This window comes from Galeopterus variegatus, unplaced genomic scaffold, assembly GCF_000696425.1.
Source record: "Galeopterus variegatus unplaced genomic scaffold, G_variegatus-3.0.2 Scaffold4361, whole genome shotgun sequence".
Classification (NCBI taxonomy): domain Eukaryota; kingdom Metazoa; phylum Chordata; class Mammalia; order Dermoptera; family Cynocephalidae; genus Galeopterus; species Galeopterus variegatus.
In genome coordinates, this window is record NW_007730472.1 from 97355 (window position 1) to 107146 (window position 9792).

Consider the following 9792-nt stretch of genomic DNA (forward strand, 5'->3'; position numbering starts at 1 on the left):
GCATTTTAGAATCTTATCATTTTTCTCAAAGCCTCACAGGGTGAAAATTGAAAGCAGAGGCTTTAATTACATCCTGGACTTGAGCCCAGGACTAGGTGATGAAATAGTCGTGTTCTGGGATGAAATACATCTGTGCATAGAAAGTAATTTCTCCTTTGTTCACCAAAAAAAAACATCTCCAGTTAAGTTTTGCATATTACTTAACAGGTGGAGGAGAGGGTTTGAATCCTTTCAAATAAATAAATGCACAAGGTGATGGGTACATTAACTACCCTGAGCCGATCAGTACACAACATATGTATGTATCAACGCATCAGATTGCACCCCATAAGCATGTACAATCACAACGTGTCAATTAAAATGAACAAATAACAAACATTTGAAACATTAGACATGTTCTTTAACACCTTCAAAAGAAAATTTAATATCTTGAAGATTCTACCAAATTTCAGATTATGAAAGAACCCACATGTAGGTGCTGAATTGTGTGATACCCTTATCTTCTAGATGCAAGATGTGGAAAGAAAACTCAACGTCCCCAGATCGAAGACGATCACTACAAATTGAAGACCAGCATCTCCTCAGGCAGGACACTGGTTCCTGAACCCCAAATTCCATTCAGTCAATTCCAAGTGCTGCTAGTTCTACCTTGAATATTATCTCTTAAATCCAGTTATATCCATACATGTTCCCTCTCGTTGGCAGTAGCACAAGCAGTTCACTGCTCCTCTTTCTTGGACATCTCAAAACCCCTTTAACTGGCCTAGACATTCTCATTTTGCCACCTGTCCCCTCCAAAATGCAGCACCATGCAGAGCAACCTTATGCATGCACAAATCCAGTTACAATACTCCCTAACAGTGTCCAACGGCTTCCTGTTGCTTGTACGATTTAAAAACCCAAATCTCAACATGATTGTCAAGTCTCACTGAACTGAGCTCTTGCTCTTGTGCCAAACTCTCCTCTTACAACCTCCCTCACTGATCCGACACCTGGACTTCTTAAAATCCCTAAAACAATCCATGACTTTGGCCCCTGGGCATCCTCTGCCTGTGCAACTCCCTGCCTTTCCTGCTACAAATTCCCACACGTGCTGTCATTCCTAATGCAAGCGTCGTTTCATCAGAAAAGCTGACCCATACGCCTCCACCCACCTGCTGTCCCTACCTTACTCCCCCTTCTTTTTGTCCCCCCCCCATCACTTTTGTATTTGTATGTTTAATTTGGAGATTATGACTTGGTCTTCTGCCTGTCTCCACTAGACTGCACAATCAAGGAAGGCTGGGATTGTGCCCACTCACTTCTGATAGTCTCGAGTGTAGGGCATGGAAAAGGTGCCTATAAGTTCTTGCCTACTGTGTATGTAAATGAACAATAAATGCGGACGATCAATGGGCCCACTATCCCATCTTCCCTTCGCAGCCAAGTTGCTAGCAGGACCATTGTCCTTTCTCTTTCTTAACGTCTACACTCCCAACACAGTCCTCAGGACCTCCTAATGTTGTCTGCCTGTCTGCATGCTCCTCCCTGGGAGGGTTCATTGCAAGTGTCAACCTGACTGGGCTAAGGGATGCCCACGTAGCTGGCAAAGCATTATCTGTGGGTGTGTCCATGAGTGGGTATCTGGAAGAGATTAGCATTTGAATCAGTAAACTGAGAGGAAAATATCTATCCTCACCAACGTGCGTGGGTGTCATCTAATCCACCCAGGATGCAGATAAAACAGAAAGCTGGAGGACGGGAGAATTTGCTCTCTCTTCTTGAGCTGGGACATCCCTTTCCTCCTGCCCTTGGACATTGAAGGTCTTGGCTCTCAGGCTTTTGTACTTGAACCATATAATAAACAGCACCCACTTTCCTGGTACTTCAGCTTGCAGATCAAACATCATTGGACTTCCTGCCTGTCATAATTGCATAAGCCAATTCCCATAAAAAATCTCCTCTTACAGCTCTCTCTCTACATAGATATATCAATAGAATATGGACAAGAACACCTCAAAAAGTTCGTGGCAAAATAGAGTTAAAACATAGTACGAATCTTTCCCTGAACTTTCTGAAGTCCCTTCTATATTCTACTGGCTCTGTTTCTCAAAAGAATCCTTATTTACAGATTCACAAACCTATATCTCTCCTATAGCTCCTCTCCAGCCCTCTCTTTAGCTTAAGATCTATATCCCCAACAGCCAGATGTTCTAAGTTGTGTACTTAACCATCAGTGATCTTCATGGACACAATTAAAATAGAAACTGTAGAAGTTATGTCTTTGTAAAGATAACACAACACGCTTGCATAGTGCCCAGCTAAGTCATCAGAAAAAATTGGCCACCATCATAATCATGATTTTAATTATTTACCCAAACTCTAGAATCCTCCATGCACATATGTATTGTTAATGAAGAATGCTAAAATTTGCAAAATTCGATACTGTGTTACCACAGTATTAAACTCTCTGTTCCTGGTCTCTATAACCCTTCACATATCCCATCAGCCTTGATTTGGAATTATCTAAATCAAGGATGGAATGAAGTCTCCATTATTAATTATCTGAGGGAACGGGACAGCTGAAATAGCTTCAGATCAAAAAAGAAAGAGTTACCTCTTTTTGATGAGGGTGCTCGGGCTTTGGAACATATTCTAAATAAACATCTAAATATAATGAAATTACACGGCTGCACTATGAGTGGATTCCAGGCTTGGTTATTTTAGTGTTTGCCCTGGAAATCAGAAGCACCATTGTCTCCTTATAATGACAACTCTACTTCTATCAACAGTTTAGTGGGCTGCACCCCTCATCACAAACTCTCTTCACTAGTTTCAAATAATCCAAGCTTTTCATGACTGGAAAGGATTTATAAGTGGTCCTGCTGTCTCCAGATGTTTACTCATTTGATTACATTTTTCCAAAGACATATGTGACTCACAGAAGGCATTCCAACTCGGAAATCTTTGCCATGGATTAATCAGTTGGGAACCAGACATGATCAACCTTAACTGCACATAAGAGTCCCTGGGACGCTTTAAAAGACCCTGATGTTGACATCCCACCCCCAGAGGTTCCTACTTTTATCGGTCCAAGGAACAGGTTCATATCAGAAACTTCCTGGGTGATTCTGCAGGGCAGCCAAAGTTGAAACCAGCATTCCAGGTGAAACGTACCTGCCTCGTCCTAAAACCTCCCCTGCCAGCCCCGAGGAAGGATCATTCACTGCCCTCTGAAATCTTATCCTACCTGTTATCCTCTCTTCCTCTGGCTTCGGTCTCTTCTCTGCAAATAGCCCACATATCTACCATCTTAAAAATTTCCTAAAATGCTCCTTTCATTGATTGTGAATTGCCCTGAGCTGCTCCCATCATGGTGTCTAACTCGCAAGAATATCATGCTGCAAACTAGCTCAACAGGATCCTTCCATGACTCAATTTGGGTTTTTTCCTCTTGTGCTATTCACAGAGAAAGCAGACAAGAGCCTTTATTCTCAGGAATGTGAAAAATAAACATAAGGCTATTTCATCCATGTGAGGAAAAATGCAACTTCACATCTAACTACCTTTTTCATTTCTAACTTAAATTTCACTTAAAGCTTGGAACTCTGGTAATTTCTTGCTTAAATATTCACTTCTAACTTTACTTCCAAGATGAGCTGAGTCGAATGAGATGCACATATATCTTCACACACAACCTGTGCAAGCACACATGCACGTACACAAACATATATGCTCATGTGTGCAGCACACACAATACACATAGCACACATACACACAACACTTGCACAGACACATGCACACGCATGTGCACATATATGCTCATGCATGTGTGTGCATGTATATAAGCATAAAACACATGCTAATATGTACCACACGTGCACATGCACACAAGCATGCACAAACCATGACCATACAACACATCTCCACATGCACACACAACACACATATTGCACAAGCATGCAACATGTGCACAGGCACGTGTGCACATATATGTGTGCACATGTATACTCATGCATGCACAAAGCATGGCCACACAACACACCTCCACATGCACAAACAACACACAAACACATGAGCATGCAACATGTGCACAGACATGTGTGCACATGTATATGCACACATGTGTATATGCACAAAACACATGCTGATATGTACTCATGTGCACATTCACACACGTATGCACAAAACATAAGCACACAATCCACATGAACATGTACACACAACACATAGCCATAACCATGCAACATGTGCAGACATAGGCACACATGTGCACATATATGCATGCATGTACGTGTGCACACACACAAAACACATGTTCATATGCACCACACATGTGCACATGCACACATATATGCATGAAACAAAACCACACAGCACACATGCAGGTACACACACTCCTGCTCCAAATGCAAATGTTGAATAAACACATATTTTCAAATGGATGGACCTTGAAAGAATAATATTAAGTGAAACGAGTCAGGCAGAGAAAAAGAAATACCACATGTTTTCACTTATTGGAGGGAGCTAAAGGTGAATGAATCAATTCACACACATACACACACACACACACACACACACACAAATAAATAAATAAATAAATAAATAAATAAATAAATAAATAAATAAATAAATAAATAAATAAATAAATAAATAAATAAATAAATAAATAAATAAATAAATAAATAAATAAATAAATAAATAAATAAATAAATAAATAAATAAATAAATAAATAAATAAATAAATAAATAAATAAATAAATAAATAAATAAATAAATAAATAAATAAATAAATAAATGTATAGACAAGTTTCTGGGTGCCATAGAAAACAAAGGAGCTCAAAGCCAGAGATATGGGCAGGAACGAGTTCATCCTGCCTGTTCTCAGGGCACTCAGACCTGGGGATATCTCGTGTGCATGGGTCATGATGCACATGCAGGAAAGAGATTCATGCAGGCCCCACATTCTGGGAGGCCCTGGGACTGAGATCCCCACAGATAACTTGCAGGCAAATCAGCCGTTCAACCAAGCATTAGGACCAAATGATTAACCGTCATATTTTATAAGTTAATAATCTTGTTAATACGAAGAGCAAACACATAATTTAAAAGCACTAAAATATGAGACAGCTTCCAGACAACCTGAGGGAGGAGATGAGGAAGGAAATACAGAAACCTCAACATAACCCATAAAAGGTAGAAAGGAGAAAAAAAAAAAAACCAAAGGAGAAACTTGAAAATAGAAAACAGCATTAAGAAAGCAGAAATAAGACCAACTATCTTAATATTTATAACCAATATGAGTTTATCTGTCTATTAAAATAAAATCTCAGACTCATTAAAAAAAACAAAATTCTATGCTTTTCCTAAAGGACATGCCTAAAACCTAATGACAAAAATTTGAAAATAAAAAGTTGTAAAAACCTACACCAGGCAAATAACCACCAAAAGAAACTTGTTGTAGCAATAGCAATATCAGCCAGAAAACAAATTTTAAGTGACAATCACAAATGAAGATAGGCGGGGCTATGACTAAAGGACAAAAGTAACAAACAACAAAGATGACGTGAAAATCGTAAATCTGTATGAATTTAATTATGGTTTCAAAATAAAGCAAAACATGAGTAAAAAACATAAGGAATGACTGATAAACCACAACCCACGTGGAAGTTCTTTGCACATATATATATATATATATATATATTTATGTAGATCAAGAAAAGCAAAAGTCAGCCAGAGTAGAGAAAACTTTAACAAGGAATCCTTCTCTGTAGATACCCAGAATAATGAATGTTAATGAATTTGCCTGCTCACCAGTCAAAGAATGGCTGTTTCATGGTTTCTTATCTTGTTACCTAGTGGAGAAAAGAATAAATTAAGAACATCTGCAAAGCAAATCACTTTCTCATAAATAGATAGTTATTGATCCAAAACCTTAATTGGACTATTTCATGGTGAGCTACTACATCTCTTTATACCTAATTGCAAACAAGTGATATTTTCCCAGAGAGAATAAGGCAAAATTGTATGCATCTACCTGACTCAGGATAGTTCTCACGGCAGAGTTCTAACGAATTATGTTGATGGAGGCACAGAAACCCTTCACTTGGAAGTCCATAAAATCAATCAATAATCAATGAATGGGCACGTATTCAAAAACTATTTGCATCAGACCTAGTTTATAGGTGGTACTCTTCTGAAAAGCATCTCCTTTTTTATACATAGCCTATCAACAGTGCTGTCTAGCTAACAATGCACAACCTCGAATAACATAAACCTGCCAGAGTCATGGCGGCCAAACTCATTTGACCCAGGAGAACGTGTTTAGCAGCTGTTATTATAATCCTTTAATGAGACCAAAGAGTGGCACAATCTGGTGTCTGCCTGCCCAGGACCCTCAAATTACTCCAAGTTGGCGAGGTTTTATGGGCTGAAGAGCTACCCCACAAGACAAATAACACATCATAAAGGTGAATAACACCACATGTAGTTTATAGGGCTTTAGAACTCCCAAGACATTTCCACACACCTGTTTCCATTTGATCCTTGAAATATCTCATTTTGCTTGCCTCTGAGGGTTAATGAGTACTCTCCTGTTTTTCTGGGAGAAGGAATTGGCTATTGTAGAGTTGAAAAGATTTTCACAGGGTTGGTGACTTGAAGAGCTGGGTTCCAGGGTGAGGCTTCTGATTCTCAGTCGTGTGTGTGTGTGTGTGTGTGTGTGTGTGTGTGTGTGTGTGTGTGTGTGTGTGTGAATCAACCAGTTCCCAAGGCCATCTTTTTGTTTTCATCCCTTTGGCAAGGCTCTCAAATGTGACATCTCAGAGTCTGACTACTCTGGGGCATTTGGTGAAGGCCACACCCTAACCTTTGAATGGTGGTCCATTTTCTCTGTCCACAACTTCCAATCAATACTTCTGCATTAGACTTGCCCACATTGAGATCTCCTGAAAAATACACTGTTTTTCATTTCTCGAATCCCACCGCCTAATACGTGACATTGAATTCCAGTAAATTCACAGTGAAAAACCCTACGGTTTCCTAGGAGTTAGGTGAGAGACACAGAGACACTGTCGAATTTTGAGTGCTGCGTTTGTAATCGCCAATAGTAGCCGTTTCCACCATCATTTAATAAGGATCTCTCCAATTTAAGATGGATAGAAGTCACCGCTGATGGTCCTAGACACCAGTGCAATGTTCGCCCTAACTGGCATTTTTAAATAGATGGAAATAAAAGTCACCTTTCAGGGATAAGCTGGAGCTAAGCACCTATGCATCTGGCCCAAAAGAAATGCTCAGCCCTGACACAAGGAGGCAGGAACAAGGATGTTCATTGCAACGTTGTTTTTAAATAGAGCCATCCTGAAATGACCACTATCTAAAGAGGAATGTCTACATAAATCACCATATTTTCATACTATAGAATTCTGTGTATAAAATCAGGGATGAGACAGTTCTATGTCTATTAAAGAGGGATCGATTTCTAAGATACATGTAAAGTTTAAAAAAAATAAATAAGTTATACTAAAAATATACATCATACGATACCTTGTACTGAACACATGAACATGTCAAGATTTTCCTTTGTGTGAATGTTTGTAAAAACACAGCAAAAGTCTATAAAGAAAGAATTCATAGCAGCTGTAAACTCTAGGACAGAGTACGACAGGTGGTTGCCAATATAAACTGTACCTTTACCTGTAATAATAGTTTAAAATTTAACTTAACAAAAAGATACTGCCAATTTCACACTATTCACTGCATGGCTTCTGCAAGTCTCCCTACCTGGTCTGGGCTGCCATTTCCTTTTAAAATATACCCTTTATGATGAGGGGGTTGTACTCAATGATCTCCTGGAATGCTTTGATGAAAGCTGTATAATTCTATAATACATTTTTCAACTGCAGGTGAAACCCAAACAGTAATTACTTCATGAGCCCTTTCATCTAGGGAAATAGCAATGCTACCTGGATATTATCTCCTTAACCTTTACCACTTATAGACGATGAAAGATGGTCATAATATCCTCAGCCCCACTTTTACATCAATAAAATGAGCTACAGTCACTTAAGAAGTGTTGCTTAAGGTCAACGATAAATTCAAAAGGAGCCTCTCCATTAAGTAAAACATTGTCTATTAATATTCCCTAATGGAATATTCCAGCCTCTGAAACTAGTCTCGTAAATGCCAGTGTTCTGTGGATGAAGAAAATCATCTCCTTTCTTCTGTCCTCTATACACTTAAAAAAATGTGCAATCCTAAACAATTTTCCCCAAGCCATCTTGATGATAAGAGCCCATGGTTACATGAGTGAGTCTTAGAAACCATTACAATCCAGGTAAGATGCAGCAGAATTCTGCAGTTTGCACCGTCAAGTGGAGAAGAGCAATTTATCACACATTTCATACTAATCTTATGTCCTTTCTTTGCTAAGTGCTGAGAACAAAAACCTCAGTATATGCAGCTGAAGCAAAGGAGATTCCCTGATGGGCTTTAAAGAGATAAATCTCCACACGTGATTGTGATATGAAGGTGACAGCCATCTAGAGGGGACAGGCAAAATGCACCAGGCCAGGGTTCTTTGACCTCAGCACTGCTGACATGGGAGGCTGGATGATTCTCTGTGGTGGGGACCGTCTTGTGCACTGTAGGGTGTTGAGCAGCTTCTCTGGGCTCCACCCACCAGATGCCAGCAGCACCCCCAACCCCCTGTTGTGACAACAAGAAATGTCCTTAGACATTGTCCATTGTCGCCTGGGGGCAAAGTCATTCCTGATTGAGACCCACTGTGATAGACAGATAGATGGATAGGATAGATTGATGGTAGATGGACAGAGATAAGATAAATAGATGATTGATAGATAAATAGATGCATAGATAGATAGATAACAGAGAATAGACAGACAGACAGACAGGTTTTTCATCTTCTGCACTACTGACGTTCAGTATACATCATTCTCTGTGGTGGGGCTGTCCCGAGCACTCTAGGGTGTTGAGCAGTGTCCCTGGGCTGTGCCTTCCACGTGGCAGAAGCAACAAGCCCCCCATTATGACAACAAAAATATTTCCAGACACTACAAAGTGTCCCCAAGGGGACAAAAATCATCCCCTCTCCAAGGTGAGATTTTCAGAACTAGACTAATGGGAAGTCATGTTTTTGAATGAAACCAATTTACTTTATATTAATGATCTAAGATGCTGACTTTCTTATGCAAGAATAGAATAATCAAAGTGTTGCTGATTTACAGTATAAGCTTTGTGATTCTACTCCATTTTTTATATTAATATTTTAATTATTAAAGGTTAAATAATAGTTTCTTAATGGCTTTCTTTTACTGATTTAGTACTGGGAAAGTTCAGAAGTTTCTGACTGGTTTCTCATACAGTTCCTTACCTAAGTAAGTCATTTCTAAAGAGATTCACATACATTGCAAAACTTCCCCCAAATCCTGATATTCAGTAACTCTTGAAATGTTATTGTTCTAAAATATAAAAAGAAAATGAATACCAAGCAGTATGAAAAATTTTTAAAGAAATTATTGTTTAAAAAAAACCTTTCTTGGGGCCGGCCCGGTGGCGCACTGGATAGTGCGCCGCTTGGGAAGCGCGGCGGCGCTCCCGTCAGAGGGTTCGGATCCCACATACAGACCGGCTCCCGCTCACTGGCTGAGCGAGGCGCGGGAGCAACGCCGAGGCTTGCGATCCCGTTGCCGGTCCCCGGTCCGGTACGGGGGCAACACTGAGGGTTGCGATCCGTTGCCAGTCCCTGGTCTGGTACGGGGGCAACACTGAGGGTTGCGATCCGTTGCCGGA